General features: G+C 36.2%; 1 long non-coding RNA gene across 2 annotated transcripts in view; it reads left to right on the top strand.

Annotated features, from left to right (window-relative positions):
* LOC120302777 overlaps positions 1–2,957 on the top strand; it is a 38,303-nt gene extending 35,346 nt beyond the window's left edge. For both annotated transcript variants that reach the window (XR_005555206.1, XR_005555207.1), the window contains one exon: positions 2,649–2,957. This is a non-coding gene — a long non-coding RNA (uncharacterized LOC120302777). The remainder of the gene's footprint in view (positions 1–2,648) is intronic.
* The last annotated feature ends 15,258 nt before the right edge of the window (positions 2,958–18,215 follow it).

Below are 18,215 nucleotides of genomic sequence, written 5' to 3'. Positions count from 1 at the left end.
ATTTTGTATTAGGATATAAACATACAAAAAACAATCTCAAAACAAAATCCTGTCTGATCATCATACAAATATTTTTAACACGAAGGACTAAGCGATGAATACAGGAATATCCAGTTTTAATCTCTTACATATCATGAGCACCACTTTAACTTAAGTTTTAGCACTGGCAATGCTCAGTTATAATGTCTGCAAGAAGATAATGCACACAAAACACTTTGTATGAAAGTAGCATACAGGATTTAGCTATTACTATTGAGAAAATACTACAGATGGTTCTCCCTTATTTTTCCCCCCTCACGATTCTGATTTCCTTTATCCCTTATTCTCCGCAAGTAAAACTTTATATTACAAACTATACTGTTCCTTTCCACTGTGAATTACCTGCTGTAATTCTCAGTCTGCCTTGCCATGAAAAAAAATCATTATGCATCTCAGGTTTGAAAACTGACATGCACCATAGTTTAGAAAATTAGAAGATATCATTTATACAACCGTCTCACTTTGCTATCTAATCCTGAAATATTAATAAGACATTTAGGTGGCAACTTAAGGCCTGATCCAATTTTCTTCTGTAATTAATGAAATGATGTCAAGCAAATTGAGCAAGGTTCCTGCTAGATTTAAGGCCTTTGGGCAACCGGTGCTTTATAGGCTTCTGCCTATCACAGAGGAAATGTATTTCTGCTTCACACTAGTAAAATAGTTATTAAATAACTAATAAAGTCCATATAAGAAAGTTAAGGGAAGTCTGCACAAGGCTAGCCTGAGGCTTGGATCATACTTTTACTAGAACATTATTTTGTTAACTATCATTTGTTGAATAAGCTGCAAGATGGGGTAGGCAAGCTTTCTCATCAGGAGCACATTTGAAAGCACACAAAAAAAATGGTTAGCAGAGCAGATAAAAATAGCTAGTGTTGAGTCCTCAGTGAAAGGCAATAACTTCAGGAATCATTTGGTAGTTCTCAGGAGCCTCTTTATTGATGTCTAGCAGCTCTGTTACAACGGCCGAGGCACACAAGCCTCTCTCCTCCTCTTAAAGACAATCCCCGGGCCAAACGGCAACATTTGGCGCGCTTTGCACTTCACACATGCGTGCGAGTGCTGGCGCCAGCCAGTCTGTTCCCGGGCAGCTTGCAACTGCCCGGGACTGTTGCAACGTCCTGAGTCTGCCTCTGCAGGCTCAGGACACAACAGCTACCATGATGATCAGAGCCAAAAAGCACTTCTAGTAATGGAAGGTGCTCTGTAGATCCCTTGGTGAGACCCAAAGGAGATTAGCAAAGCAATAAAAGGATGCCTGTGAGTAGAGATAAAGAAATAGACTAACAGATATGATCATTTAAAAATTTAGGTGGATGGGAACATCTTGCTACCAAAGGAGATGCCTTGGTTAAAGGTGTAAGCAGATGTCACATTCCTAAGGGGCTTGGACACATAGCACATTGATCCAAAACCAGACTGATTTGTTTAAATCATGTGTTTGATAGGACATTTTTCTAACAAATACCAATCATCATTCCATGCATTACTTGTTCTCTGAATAGTCCAGTCCCTCTTCTGATTACATTCTTTGTCTTTGCTTTAGTTATACTGTAAAAACCTCAAAAATACCCATTTTTATTTCCTTTATTTCATTTCTTAATTCCCCATCTTTACCTTATATTCTTCTTCCTAGACACCATCTTCCATATGCTAGGATTGTCCCCAGATAGAAATAATGCTTCTTGTAACAAAAGAAAATAGACTAAATTAACAGCCTTAGTTTTTACTGGACTACATGCAGCATGCCCTGCTAACAATCTATCAGTCATTTTTGACACTTTTGTGGTAATCAAAGGTGTATTCCAAGTCTAGTTTTATGCTTACCCTTTTCTGTGCAAGTTGGGATCCTAAACTAGAGACCATCTTGCAAGCCAAGATATTGCTTACTTCTTGTAATCTAAGAAGTACATATGCAAAGAGAGTGAGAATACTCATCATCTTGCCTACATGTGGTACCTATAACAAGGGAATGGTTACTTTTTCTTGCACTCTACTCATATGCAATCCAACTAGCACATCTTGCCCATAGGCAGCATTTTCGTGAGCTTTATCTCTGCAAAACATTGTATAATCTTTTATGTTTGGACAGAGCTGGGGGGAGAGGGTACAAGAAAGGAAAAACAATTAAGATTGCTACAATCAAAACAGCACCATTTAAAGTACACCCACACAGATATACACACACATTTCCTCTCTCTATCTGTGTCTCTTTTAATGGAACAGTCTAAAGAAACATTGTGTACACTATTACTTCTGCAGGAGGAATGACTTGGAAAGTTTTTATTCTTGTTTCATGGATATTTAAATTCAAATATCGTGATTTCTCTTCTAGCAGGTTAAGTTTATGTCTCCCAAGTTCTATTTGTTCCCAATTTGTTCTGGACATAAAGAGGGGAAAATATAGGTAGACTTCATTTACTTATTGCCTTCAGTGACAATTAAACTGAAAAAATACATTTATGTGCTGAAACAATTTTATGATCAAGACACACATTTATAATCCTTGTAGTATTGTCTTTCAGTCATGTAGTCACTATTTTAATCAGTATGCATTGTCCTGTGCCTAATTTGTTGTTTTCCTTATTTTTTTTCTTGTCTTGCAGAGGAGAGAAATTGAAGAGGAAGGGATTACAAGAGTCAGCAGGCACACAAGGTGAATGGAAAGGAATGTGGTCACACCAGAAGTTCCAAGAATGCTATACAAGCAGCCCAGTGTATCCCCTAATATGTGCCTGGTGACTGTTTCATAATCCCTTTTTCTCTAGTGAATGTAAATATAAACATCCATTCATTTCTTACTAATTTTCCAGTACTGTGGTAAGCATTCCAAGGGAAAAGGAAAACACACTTATGTTGTGTGATTTTCCACTTAGCAATTGCTTCACCTAACAATAGTGTTTCCATTGCCAACTGTGGGCAATGCTAAGTGCTTATTTCACAAACATAATACTTATTGTTATTAGGCATGCATATATATATATATATATATATATATATATATATATATATATATATATGCATGCCTAATAACAATAAGTATATGTATAAGTATATAAGTATATATATATATATTGATGGTTGCAAAAAGCTAATTTGAAAATAAAAATATTAGGAACCTTTGGCAATGCTTGCATAAAAAGGACAGTAGATTGTAGTCAAATATTCAATGACATGTTTAATACTATTGGTCATGGTTCCGATAAATGAAACCAGTTAAAAGAACTTCAAGGCAAGATTTCTTCTTTAAAGAACATTTTATTAGGAAACTAAGTATTGGCACTTACATAGTTGAGCCCAAGAATGAGATTCTCTCTTCCCAGATACAAAATAACAAACTGCAATTCCCACCCCACAAGAGCTGTCATAAATCACATCCACCAATTAGCACAAAACATGGGCTTTTCTCTCTGGGCCCCTCAGCCTGCCAAAAGCTTATCAGAACACATCCTTAAGTTCCCACACTTCTACATTGTTATGGCTAGCTAAACCTTCAGGCATTTACCCCGTCCCCCCTTCTATATCTGAACTCTGAAAGAATAGAAAAGGCATGTTAAAAGCAAGAAAAAAAATGGCTGCTGGTTTTTCAGTTGTCAGAGCAACGACATCCATTGTCACAGTGCTGACACTATCTATCTATAGGAATTGTTTACATTTGAATAAGGAAGATGAAAAGTAGAAGTTGCTAATGACATTGAAAGCTTAAAAAAACTTCTCTTTCTCCAACTATATTTTAAGGACAGCCCAATGCTCTTCTTGTTATAGAGGTTGTCAATCAAAGAGCAATTTGAACAGAAGGAACAAATAAACCAAAAAACCCACATGCAGTCATATGCCTGTCAACTCTCTCAGATTTGCTGAGATAATAATAGGTTTCACCAGATCACCCCACCTGAAAAAAAACATTCCTGTGAAATCTTGAGCTGGCACCTTGATCCTGGCCTTGATATGTGCAATGCTTTGGATTCCATTTGAAAGAGGTGCTTCATATTGTGCAGTGCTAGTAGTACAAAAACAGCATTTCTTTGTAAATCTCAGCTTTCTTTAAAAAAAAAAAAAATCCAAGTTATTGTTGCACAACCCCAGAAAAAAAAATCGCAACTGCTTTCATGAATTGGAGATAAGAGTCGCATTTGCATTTCCCAAACATTCTGAAGGATCTGTTATAATTTAAATGTAAGCATTGTACAGCCCTACAATAAAGGTGCTAGCCACCACCTGCTAAACAGTGTTGGTCAATCTGACATTTGGCAAATTTAAGGCTTATTGCTTTTCAGAACCATTTACCCCGCACAAAAATATCTAATTATTGCACTGTGCCAAAAATATGAAAATAGAATTCCATACAAAACATTATGAGACTATGTACACTCAATTTCTTGTGTTCTGAAGACAGTAGAAAATTTACTAAACGATTCAGATAAAAGAAACTTGTATAGTTTTTGTGATACCTTTACTCGGTCTTCCTAATATCCCAGAGTGGGAGTACAGGATTCAAAGGAACAGATAGATATTGTCAGATATTGGGCACATATAGAAAATCAATAGTTTTAAATCTCCTGAATGCTGATGAATTCTCAAGTCAATGAATGAAGTCCAGTGTTAAAAAGAACAATGAATATATTATCCTTCTCTTTTTTATATATCCCTGTAAGCATGGGGGTATGTTTTATTTTTGTAAAAACAAAAATAAAAGTGATATGTGAATAACTCATATATTTTATTCTATTGCTATGTCTATATTATTATTATTACCATTATTATTGACAGTCCTTACAACCATAAATGAGTCCAGAATTTCAGTCATAAGTCATTGCGATCAATAAGAAAGATGCCCACCTTACTCAAGGTACCAAATTTCAAATTGTATTATGATTCTGTGGTATTAACACTGGTTAATGATTGGATTAATTTAACAAATGTAGATATACTCCTTTTGGAGGGGTGGGATTTATTATATGGATGGCATGCCTATTTAATTTATAATAAGAAGGTGGATAGGGCTTTTAAGTCTCATATTTTAAGAATTTCTTTACTTCGAGTATGGAAGAAATATTGTAGAATAGATTCAAGAATCCCATTATGGGCTATTCCGGGGCATGCAATAGAAGGAATAAGGAAAGGAATGAAGATGGACAGTATTTCTTATAAACAATTACTTAATTGGGATGGGAAGAATTGGCAACTAAAACATATAGATGAATTAGCACAAGAAAATATTATTTATTCATGGTTTCAGTATAGACAATTATTGGAAAGGTGGAAGATAGATTATAAAGTGGGTTTGATTAGAGAGGATGAAAATTTGTGGAAACAAATTAAAGATCAAAGTCGATCTTATATAAAAAGAATTTATGAAGTATTAGTGGAGTTGGATTCAGAAACAGAATTAGTTAAAGATTGTATGGTAAATGGGCTCAAAATTTTGATGAGCCGGTTTTATTAGAAACATGGGAGATAATTTGGGTGCGGAATGTTAAATTTACGCAAGCTCAAAATTTACGGGAAAATTTTTATAAAATGTTTTATAGATCGCACCTTGATCCACAAAAGATGTCTCGTATGTATTCAAATTTGCAACCTAAATGTTGGAGATGTGGTTGTTTGGACGCAACGTATTATCATATTTGGTGGTCATGTAAAAGTATAAAAGCTTTTTGGATAAAGATATGGTGGAATATTCAAAAAAATTTTAAGAGAAGGATAAAATTTACTCCACAATTGTTTTTGTTAGGTATTATTGTTGATTGTAATGATAAAGAAATTATTTTAATGTTAAATTTAATTACAGCGGCAAGGTTATTGATAGGACAATATTGGAAGCAGGAATTTTTGCCTACCCTGGAGGAATGGTTTTTTTAAAGTTTCTTATTTATCTGAAATGGCAAAAATTTCTGCTTATCTGAAAGATCAATCGCAAGAGAAATACCTTTTGGTGTGGAAAAGATGGATAAACTTTAAACAGTATAAGTATGATATTAAAAGATATTATTTAGCTTTTGAATAATTTATGTTTAAAGTTTAAAGTTTAAGACAATAAGTATTTTTTATTATATATATATATATATATTGGATTTTTTTATTATATATATATATATAGGATTCTCTTTTTTCTTTTATTAATGTAATTTTTGTTTTAGGTTTACTTAAGTTTAAATGTTTTGTATTTTTAGTTCTTGTTAACCCTGTATTCAGCTCTGAGAAGAGGGGGGGGGGTTTTGGGAAGGCTGGGAGGTTGTGGGTGAGGGATATTATTGTAAAATTGTAAAACTTTTAATAAGAAAAAGAAAAAGAAAAGAAAGATGCCCACGTTATTGCTTTACTCAAAACCCAATATCCCATCTCTTTCAATTGCAGTTTTTAAGTGATTGCATAGACCATTCATTAAATGGAGGGCATGCATCTCCCTCTGTGTGTTAAGAAGGGAACTCCAGCGGGGATTGGAGAAAGGAAGATCTGAACTTCTTGTCACCAGTTTGCTACAGGAATTCCCCTTTACTCCATGCATAGAAGGGAAATCCAGTGACAAGCTGGAAAAAAATGACTTGGATCATGAAGATCCAAGCTTTCTTTTTACAGTCCTTCCCCTCCATGTGCAGAAGAAAATCCAGCACTGGATTGGAGGAAAAGAAGCTCTCAGATAAGATTAGGTGACTGCACATCAGAAGCTTGACTTCATATCAGGTTTTGCTTGTTTTTAACGTGTTTGTTTTATAGTTTTAATATGGCTTTTATGCTGTTTTAACTTTTGATTGGAAGCTGCCCAGAGTTGGCTATGAGTGGGAAATAAACAAACAAACAAACAAACAAACAAACAAACAAATAACATCACCACCACACCACACCACATCACATCACACTCCTAGCCAGGGCAAATGCTCTATGCTCTCTAAAGTTGGTTAAGGATTGGCAATAGTCAACTGGCATGGTACTAAAGTTAATCCTCCAAATACAATATACAGTGTACTATTACAAACTCAGGTTGCCCAAAAAAAAAAAAAAACCGTTATGTGTACACATACAAATATACTCAAATTTAGTACATTTTATACATCAATTTAAAAGACAAAATTATTCCATTTACCTACTGTGAAGATTATTTGTCGCATTGCCAGGCAGTTTTTTTCATTCAAATCCTAAAATTGGCACTTAATGAATACATTGTTAAAAGTCCAGTGGTTTTTATTTTATAAAGCTAATTTGGAAATGCAATTTGTGGAAATTACTTTGTATCTGATCCAGAAAAATGCTTCTGCTTTCATTGGGAAGCAATATTCTGCCCACAATTTCATCAGTGAAATGTTAAAAGATGTGAGGGCCACATAGCTATTACACTGATTGTCATTTCAGAAATCTTCTCACCTTTATATTTAGCAAAAGTACTGGTTGGTGTTTTTTGTTTTTTTTTTTTAGTTTTCTAGCCTCTTCTATAGTTAAAAAGGTCACCGAGTTTGCCTTTGAAATATCACATAAAAAATAAAGAATAATTATTATTCAATATAAGCATACTTAACATAAGGGTGCAGAAGATAAATTTCTGCTAAAAGCTTAGGATGCTAAAAATTAATCAAATGAAGACTAAGACAAATAAATCCTTCTCAACAGTGACAAGATGTTATTAGATGTTATTCAAAGAAACAGAATGACTACTGAACAGACCCAAAACACTATTTTAAATTTATTTAAGCTGCACAAAGCAGCTCTTCGAATAATCTAAGTCCAAACAAAGTTCTCAGGTCTGACTCTAGCACATAATGCATCCAAACCCCCCTAACATTGTCCAGCCCTTCGGGAGATTTGGAAAGGTCTGTGAAAGATGTCTGTTTTCCATGTTTTACTGCAGGATTTTTGGTCCAGATTGGCTGAATCTTAACCTGAAGAACAGGTAGTCCTCAATATATGACTGTAATGGAGCCTACCCATCAGAGTGGCAAGTGGTGATAGTGGCCACTATGTGCTAATGCAATTTTATAACTTTTTTTACAGCAGTTATTAAGTGAATGCTTACTTAGAAAGCAAACCAGTTATTTGCTATGGGCAAGTTTTGCTGAAAACCCAAAAGAAATGTCAGTTTTTGCTTTAACGTGAGATGATTGCCACGCTATGCAAACATGTGTCTGGAGAGGGGGGACAGCCATCAGACCTCGGAACCACTTCGTAAAATGTCCTGCTTATCTCTGAATGATCACTAACTGACCAGTCATAAATCAAGGACTACCTGTTCTGCTGTAAGAAGCAAAAAAGGAATTCTAATATTTTGTTTGTTGCAGCACTCCACTTCCAACTGACCAAGGCAAAATGCCAGTAAGTCATTTTCAATTCCTAGTGACCACAAGACAAGCAGCCTTAACTGAAACTTGCTAATTCAAAAAATTACACAAATGTGAATTGTATTTGGATATGACACCTCCAGAATTGTCTACTACACTGTGAGGTAAAAGCCAACAAGCCTGAAGAAGGCAATGGACAATCCTCTCCCACACTGTTGCCACTGTAATCATATGGTCAGGTCCTTCAGCAGCAGGAGGAAGAGGAGGGAGGGGGAGCAAGCGAGGGAGGGAGGAAGGATGGAAGAAAGGAAGAAAGGAAGGAAGGAAGGAAGGAAGGAAGGAAGGAAGGAAGGAAGGAAGGAAGGAAGGAAGGAAGGAAGGGTCAAAGAATGCAACACCTCAACGGATACTTTGCTGGGATGTATTTGAGAGCCTTATGCAACTATCAAATTGGTAAAGCCATTAACAATCCATTTTAATGACTAAAATATTGCAGCTCTTTTTGAAGCATGTTTGACAGAGTTATAAGGAGTGGACTGTGAAAATAAGCATTCTGCTTTTTGAAGTATTCTTCACAAGGCAGCAAATATATACAAAACAACAGAAGTAAATAATGAAAGAAGAAATGGGAAACATTTGGTAAAAAGGATAAACTTTTTTATGTATCTATTTGTAGTGTGGCTTTAGAAAAAAGGTACAAAGTATTAATATAATTTCTACATTATTAGAATGCATAATGTCCTTTGCTGCTACTCCTCCAGTTTAACTACCAATCTCACCATGAGGGAACTCTGGACAGCTTTCAACATTTCAATGCCCATTTACAGATAGAACAATGCAATATAAGAGGTCAGCAGAAACATACATAGATTCAGATCCACTCTATATTTTACTCTACTGTATGGGGAAAAAACAGATGTTGTAGTCAAAAGAGGCACCATCGCGGCACATGTCCAAAAGGAATGGGGTTTTGACAGCAATTGCCATCTTTACTGCATTTTGTTTCAGATACAGTGGCTCTGTATAGGTGCCTCTTGTGACCACTGCTGATTAAGATTTTAAGAATTCAAAAAACACTACACTTTCCCTACTTTCTTCATGATAGCTCCTTCTGTATAATGCAAATTACATTTTTTATGTGTTGAAGAGACTCTAGAGTTCTTTGGAATCTACAAAGAAACTTCCCAATCTTTTTGTCATGGTGAAATAGATACATTTGTATTGTGATTTCAGATTTGAAATTTTAGGTTTGGCAATTAATTGTTTTATGTATGAACAAGTCATTGATTGAAATAAATAAAAGTAGTGATAAACTAAGTATCCCAAGTTAAAAAATGACATTTTCTGAGAAGCAATCTTCTTTTTCCTGTCTCCCCTTCTTCCTATATTGCTTGATAAGAATATCAGGTTTTATATTATTAAGATGTAGTTGATTGAAGTAAAAAGATCCACTTTTAGCTGTTGCTCTGTTTGCCTTTAGTAACAAGGGATATGGACCCTTTGGACTTGCTTGCCAGAGAAGCAGTGAAATAACTCAACAATGGTAGTGTTGATAAAGCTGCACAACTTAAACAAAGGACAAGATCTTTATATTTGACAAACATTTTGAAGAAGCGTCAACTAAATTAGGAAGTGCTAATGAAACCCTATGAGCTTTTGATTTACCTTGCTGATGCCAAAATCAATATTCAAGAGAATGGAGAAATGTGTAGTGATGTAATTCCGTTTGGGAACAAGCAGTGTAATAATTATAGATTTTCTATCAGATTGATTAAAGCAATTAATAAAATGCATGGCTAAACTGTAAGGACATGAAGAATCAATTTCTGATTTCTTGTTTTAATCTGCATTGTAATGGCAGACTTCTTACTCACCCGGTCTGAATATTGCCAAGATTGCAACTGTGTGATGAAACCCTGCCCATTTGAGCTTGTGATCATGGCTGCCATCTTGATTTTTTTTTTCCTGCTGATGGACTTGCTTTGACTTCAAGTTGGAGATTTTGCCACCATTTGTTCTTTGCTGTCCTGTGCATATGTACACAAAGCAGAAATCAAATTTGTCTGCACACAAAGCAGAAATCAAATCTTTGGACAAAGGATTTTTTAAAATTTCAATCATCCAGGGGTAATTCATTTATGCATATTGTTGATTTTTTTATATTTAATAAGTTCAACTATGTTTTTAGTAAGTTCATGTTTTTTTAAAAAAAATCAAAAATTTGTATGCTCCATTTAAATGCTATGGCACTTATTTTAAACTGAGGTCACATTAACAAGAAGTGTTATATGGGGAAAGGCTATTTGAAAAGAGACACATTAGCGTAACCCACTTAAACAAACTATTCTGTAGATGGTATGAAAAAAGCTACAGACTCCGAAGACATATTCTGATTGATGATCTCTGTGTCATGATTCCGATAGAGAAAACCAGTAAAAGAACTTCAAGGCAAGAATTCTTCCTTAAAGAACATTTTATTTAGGAAACAAAGTGTTGGCACTTACATAGTTGAACCCAAGAATGAGATTCCCTCCTCCCAGATACAAAGTAACAAATTGTAATTCCCACCCCACAAGAGCTGTCATAAAACACATTCCCCAATTAGCACAAAACGCGGGCTTTCCTCCCCAGCCCACCAAAACCTTATCAGAACACCTCCTTGAGTTTGCACACTTCTACATTGTTATGGCTAGCTAAATCCTCAGGTATTTGCCCCATCCCCCCCTCTACATCTGAACTCTAAAAGAATAGAAAGGCACATTAAAAGCAAAAGTAAAAATGGCTGCTGGTTCTCAGTTGTCAGAGCGATGACATTCATTGTCACAGCATTGACATCTGCCCCCCCTTAACAAAAAGGTGTAATCCTGCAACTTAAACAGAAGCATAGGTTAAGGGTTGCCCCTTGGCTTATTGAGATGTTGGTCATAGAATTTATGGATGAGACTATCAGCTTTCACATCATCTGATTTCACCCAAGTGGCATCTGATAATGGGTATCCCTTCCACTGTACTAAATACTGTAACTAAAAACTAAAATTAAAAATTCTAGAATCAAGTATATGTTTTACTTTGTAATGTGTTTGTCCAGTTACCACTAGAGGACCAGGTGCTTTCTTGGGAGGAGATCGTAAAATGGACCCCTGGAAAGGCATTAATAAACTACAATGAAAAACAGGGTGAATCTTTCCTGGGAGTCATGGGAGTTTCAACTACACTGTAACTGGGTTTATGATTCTGACAATGGGGAAAGGACCTGGGTATTTTGGTCCTAATTTCTTACTAGGCAATTTGAGTCTTAAATATTTTGTGGATAAGTAAACTTTTTCCCAACATGGAACGATCTCTGTGGAGCCTTTTTCTTATCAGCTTGTTTTTTATAGGTCTCTGAGGCTTTTTTCAGTGCGATTTTTGTTTTGTCCCATACTTCCCCCCACCCCATTGACCAAGAGTCTGGGAGGTAGAGGGTCCTTGAGGATACTTAGGTATTGGGTGGAATTCAATCTCTGTAATGATCTGAAAAGGCATAAAACCAGTGCTGCTATGAATGTTGTTGTTGTAAGCCACCTCAGCGAAAGGGAGGAGGTCAGTCCAGTTCATTTGTTGATAGTCCACATAGCATCTAAGGTATTGCTCCACCATTGAGTTCGCTTTTTCAGCCACCCCATTCATAGATGGATGGAAAGCTGATGACAACCCGTGATGAAACAATTATTGCCCAAAACCCTCTTCAAAACTTAGCTGTAAACTGCACCCCCATCAGAGATTATACATTTTGGTGCACCATGCAATCTATAAATGTGCTTAAGAAACATTTTGGCCAGTTTCTGTGCCAATGGAGTCCCTTACAGGCGATAAAATGAGCCTGCTTCGAAAAAAGATCAGTTACAGTCCATATTACAGTATTTCCTCTGCTTTCAGGCATCTCAACTATAAAATCCATAGCAATCTCTTCCCATGGCTGGGAAGGGTCCGCAACAGGCTGCAATAGTCCAGTGGGTTCCCTGGTATTTTTTTCATGGTGGCACATACTGCACATCTTTTAACACAGTTTTCCATGTCTTTTTTCAATCATGGCCACCAAAACTGCCAAATCAAGTGTAGTGTTTTCAAATAGCCAACGTGTCCAGCTTGTTTCACATCATGACCCTGATGGAGTGTGTGGAGGTGGAGGATCTCAGGCAAATATAATTTTCCCCCTTTGTAGGCTAATCCACCCTTACAGGTTAAGGCGGTTTGGTTGTCTTTAAACCATTGATCATTGAGGAGTTCTTGCTTCAGCTTTCTTGTCACAGGATCATCGGGGTTTGGTTTTTTTCATGGGCTGGATTCTCTGTGGTGTTAATTGGGACACAATCTGTGGATTCGGCATGATCGATTCATTGACTTGTTCTCGCTGGCTCTTATACTGAGGTAATCTGGATAGAGCATCAACTAAAAAATTCTTTCCTCCCGGTATGTACTTTAGGGTGAAATTAAACCAGTTAAAATACTGCGCCCATCGTACTTGTTTAGGGGAAAGTTTGTGTGGGGTTTTTAATGCCTCTAAGTTTTTATTATCAGTCCATATTTCAAAAGGCACTTTGCTCCCTTCTAGATAGTGCTGTCAGGTTAACAGAGCCCAATGGATTGCGAAGTCTTCTTTCTATAAACTGCCCACGTCCTTTCACACTCGGTGAATTTTTTTGAGGTGTAGGCGCAGGGTTGTAGGAGTCCTTCATGATTCTTTTGCAAAAGTACTGCTCTGACTGCTTCATTGCTAGCATCGGCTTGAATTACAAATGGCTTCCCCGGGCATGGGTGCTTTAAAATTGGCTCAACGGCAAACAGTCTCTTTAATTTTTCAAAAGCGGTTTGACAGTTCATAGTCCATGCTAGTGGTTGGCCTGGTCATGGCTTCCCCCCATCTTTATCCATTTTCAATCAATCCATGAGAGGAAAAGCAATTTCACGATTCTGATAGATGAAACCAGTAAAAGAACTTCAAGGCAAGAATTCTTCCTTAAAGAACATTTTATTTAGGATACAAAGTATTGGCACTTACATAGTTGAACCCAAGAATGAGATTCCCTCCTCCCAGATACAAAGTAACAAATTGTAATTCCCACCCCACAAGAGCTGTCATAAAACACATTCCCCAATTAGCACAAAACGTGGGCTTTCTTCCCCAGCCCGCCAAAACCTTATCATAACACGTCCTTGAGTTTCCACACTTCTACATTTTTATGGCTAGCTAAACCCTCAGGCATTTACCCCATCCCCCCTTCTACATCTGAACTCTGAAAGAATAGAAAAGGCATGTTAAAAGCAAAAATAAAAATGGTTGTTGGTTCTCAGTTGTGAGAGTGACGATATCCATTGTCACAGCATTGACACTCTGTTTCCTATACTATTCCTGCATTTTGCTCTCAAACTAGGATTAACCCTACAAAAAGAATATTTCTTACATTTCCTGACATATTTAAAACTTTAGCCTGTATTTGGCTCTATACAAAAGGGCATGTCTAACAATCTTAGTTCAGAGGCCATAAGAGATAAATGTCCCAATTAACTCTATTATTAATAATTTATTATTTATTAAATTTGTTTCCCACCAATCTCAGCATGAGGGAACTCTGGGCATTTATAACTTTAAAAGCAAAAAAGACCCATATAAACATATATCTAAGAACAATAAAAATACAGATTATGACTAAAAGATGATGAGGGAGGGAGAAGGACATGCAGAGGCAGAGGTGGATTTGCCATTGGTCCATCAACCATCTCCAGTGTGAAGAATTTTATTCTTCCTATTGTGGTTAATTTGTTAGATTCCTCTCCTCCCAGACACACATTTTAAAAGTGTCCCCCTACCTAATCCTTAAAGAGTAGCATCCATATGTAAGACTGTTGCCATGCAACAGTTAGTGAACAAACAGATGGGAGTGAAACTGTTGACACTTGTAGTGGCAGCCATACCCAATGGTGCACCAAATGTTTTAACCTCGACTTTAGTATATTAAAGGCTCTGATGCAATGATATAAACAATTTACTTAGATTTGTTGACTTGGTGGGATAGCTAATGGTCTAGTATGCTGGTTGGGGAATTCTGGGAGTTGAAGTTCCCCACACATTTCAAGGTTGTCAAGCTTTAGAAAGATTGAGTTGGTAGACCTTCATTGGATATTCAAATAATGTTGGATAGCCATCTGTTAAGGATGCTTTACTTTGGATTTTGGGACCAAGCAGGAAATTATATCATTACCAAAGTGCCATGTTCAAATCTGTGATTGAGAATTCTGGGAAATGTGGGGCTGCCTACACAGTAAACAAAGTCGGTATAGGAATTCTCCTCTTTATCTTTAAATAAGTAGTGGTGAAGAGATATCAACTATTAACTGACATCCAGTCCTTTATATTAAGAGTCTGAATTACTGTAATTTCCTTCTGCATTGGCTCTTTCTACCCTGCCATGCAATTGTATGGGCAGTGATTCCACTTCCAATACAGTTCCTTTCCTACTCCAGTTTTCTTGGTTGCTGCTAGTACAGCTGCTTTCATTGCATATGCTTCAAATCTTCTGGCACAGAAACTCATTTCAGCAATGGAAATGTTTAATGTTGAGGTTATGTGAGCATGCACAAAGCCAAGCAATCTATTGCAGTTTGTTGCAGAGGGAAAAAAAATAAGGGATGGAAAATTGCAACCAAGAAGAATTGCCACTTAAGGGGAGAGTGTCGGTGTGCAAAATGACACAAAAGGAAGAACATTTACTGAACACACAAACACTGAACTTAGTAAGGCAGCTCTTTTTCCCCCACCTCATGATGATTGATGGTGTTACTACAAGAACAGAGAAGCAGCAAAGGAAGGCAGCATTTTCTCTCCTTAACAACACAGAGAAACAAGCATTCTCACTTGGTAAGCATTCTTCCTTAATCCATTTATACTCAAGATGCCAGTTACACACTGTAAGAAAGCAAAATTGATCTTCAAAGACAGCCTAATCACAGCAATATCCTGGCGTCCATTTTCTATGAATGAAGGCCATAGTAGTTTCAGCCGAGGACCTGAAAAACACTTGGTTTTTAACTGGCATGGAAAGATCTGCACTCCAAAAACTAAGCTGGACTGTGACCACAAATACGTTTCAAAAGGGGAAAAAAATCTAAAGTATTATCATTTCCCTTTGAATTACATTAAGTTATAGTTTGGAAGCAACTTTCTGAGTGGCTATGAGGCTGCACACAAATTTCTGGGAACCACTAGCAATCCTATATCCAGGGATATATTAATGGCTAGCTCTGAAGATCAGGGTGATGGTGGCTATCCCTGCATGATCAAAGTCTTCCCTCTTTTAAAATATGTTGCATATGCGGTGCATGAAAAGGAACGGGGCTTCAATTGTGCAGACATGATCTTGACTTTTTTTTACCTCCACTGTGGACGCCTCTACCTAGAACCTCAAGTTATACTTCTTTATCCATTAAATGAATAACAGAACCTAAGATCTTCACTCTTTACTAATTCTATGCTCAGCATTCAGGAAAATAGAATTCATTTGGAACAGGAGAAATTATATTACTAGCAAGTTGGTGCCTAATGTATATGGCTTGTTCTCAACTTACAAACTTAATGGAGCCTGCCAATTACAATTGAAGATCATGGCAATCATAAAGTGGGTTATCATGTGACCACTGTCACCTTGTTTGAGGAAGTCATTAAGTGAACCCATTGTTCTCAATGAAACATTTTTGTCTAAACGCAGATTTTGATAAAAAAAAATCATAAATTCTAATCATGTGATTATATGTTGCTGCAGGATGCTACCTACAATCAGCTGTAGATGTGGGCTGATTGTCAAGAGCCCAAAATGCATTCACATGAACTTATGGGGAGATGTCTATTAGAACTTTGGAACCAGGTCATAAGTATCTTCTGAGTGGTCTGTCATAATTTCAAAGGGCCACTAAGTAACCAGTTATAAGTTAAGGACTACCTGTATTAGCTTTTATTGCTGGGCTATTAGTTGTGACATATTCAGAGAAAATCATAAAACAGGACCAACCCCATTACTCTATGATTTTTTTTGATGATGCTCAAAAACAGATTTCTGTGCATAATTAGTCCTGAACTATTTTTTGGAGTGAGATTATGAAGGCTGCCACGGTGAGCTCTGCACGTCAACATTTATCTACATGTAGTTTTTTGTGCCCAGGGAATCTCTTTAAGTCAGCTGTGAAAGCTGGACAACATATGTAATTCAATCTCTGACAAGTTGACTTCTTAATTTTAATGCAATAAAGTCCTTTGATATCTTCAGGCAGAATCTTAATGTCTGTAATAGCCACAGAACTTTCTCTTGATCTCCCAGTGAGACTGACTTTGAGTCAAACAATGCTAATCTTGCACTGTGCCATAAAGCCTTTGCAATCCTTAATGCATTCATCTTCTTATCCTCAACATGAGAGAGATTGATAATTATCCCAGCAGGTGTTATTCAAACATATCAAACCAATTACTTCCCACTTAAAGAATTTCACTTGCCTGATGATAAATCTGCTAATGTTGCATTAATAGTCTAAACAAGACTTCAAAAAGTAGAGATGGTTTCTAATCTGAAATCTGCTGGCAAAAATAGTCAAATTACTGTACATGAAGGGACAACTTAGCTTTAGCAGATTCCAAACCATTAAACAATTTTCTTCTTCAATAAAAACCGTCATTATACACTTTCCTTTCTTTTGTGCAATGATACAACTGTATCTAAATAAACAATAAAGGAACAAATTAGTGCTTCTAAAGGTTTTTTTTTCATGGCTATTAACAGCTGCATATTAAAAGGCAATGAAGATAAACAGTCGCTTTGTTGAAGGTTTTATGAATCATTAACAAGCTATAGTTTCAGGTAATATAATATAATGATTAGAATGGCAAGGAAAACTACCAGGATAGACAATCTCTGACCTTTCAGATATTTTTGGACTCCAACTGACATCAAACTCAGTCAGCATCAATGTCACAGACTGGAATTACATATAGCAACATCTGAAAGATTAAAAATTCCTCCTTCCAGCCTAGAAAACAGCTATAAAGTGAGATCCATGGAATTCTTTGTATAGGAACAATATTAACTGAACATCAACATCCTTTAAATGGAATGTAAGCTATTAGAAATATATTTTATTCATTTTAAGAAATATATAAAACTACATCATGTTGAGTTCCCTGATTTTCAAGATTCTATATGCCAAAGTTTCCCAACGTTTTCCCAAACACTCTCATTTAATGGACTATTGACTCTAAAGGAGAAAAGATCAACAGCAAAAAACTCATTGATGCTATCGAAAAGAAAGTATGGCAAATTTTATGTAAATATTTTGCCCTCGGACTCCTGAGTCTTAAAAGCCTCTGCATGATCAGTTTCAGCTGATAAATAATATGTAAAAGTATTTTGATGCAGCTAAGAATTCTACCCAGGATTCCTATCCCAGCTGCATATGCAAACATGTTTTGCCTGAGCCTATTCAAAATGGGGCTGATAACATAGCTACAACTTATGTGACCTGCATACTTATTGATCTATAGGGCAGAAGTAAACTAGGGCTTCTTCATGGTATAGAATATCTATCTAAGACTTTTATGGTTACATATTTGTTTGTTATTCTAGCTGTTATTGCAAAGTGCTCCAAACATCACAAGTAGATCCACATTTGTATGAAATTAATGTTTTTTTTTTAAAATGCTGGTCTGTGCATCAATGTCCATAACATCTGGATTACATCCAACACCATGAAAAAAAAATCTATGACCAAGGATAGATAACATTTTTAAAAGTGCATTAGGTAAATGAAATGCTGTAGTAATGGCATCAACTGTAAACCATATTTCAAGAAATACGTTCAACACTGTATAACAAAGATATG

Source organism: Crotalus tigris, unplaced genomic scaffold (genome assembly GCF_016545835.1).
Source record: "Crotalus tigris isolate CLP2741 ecotype Arizona unplaced genomic scaffold, ASM1654583v1 scf7180000024437.13266115, whole genome shotgun sequence".
Classification (NCBI taxonomy): domain Eukaryota; kingdom Metazoa; phylum Chordata; class Lepidosauria; order Squamata; family Viperidae; genus Crotalus; species Crotalus tigris.
This window is presented reverse-complemented; position numbering and strand designations above follow the sequence as displayed.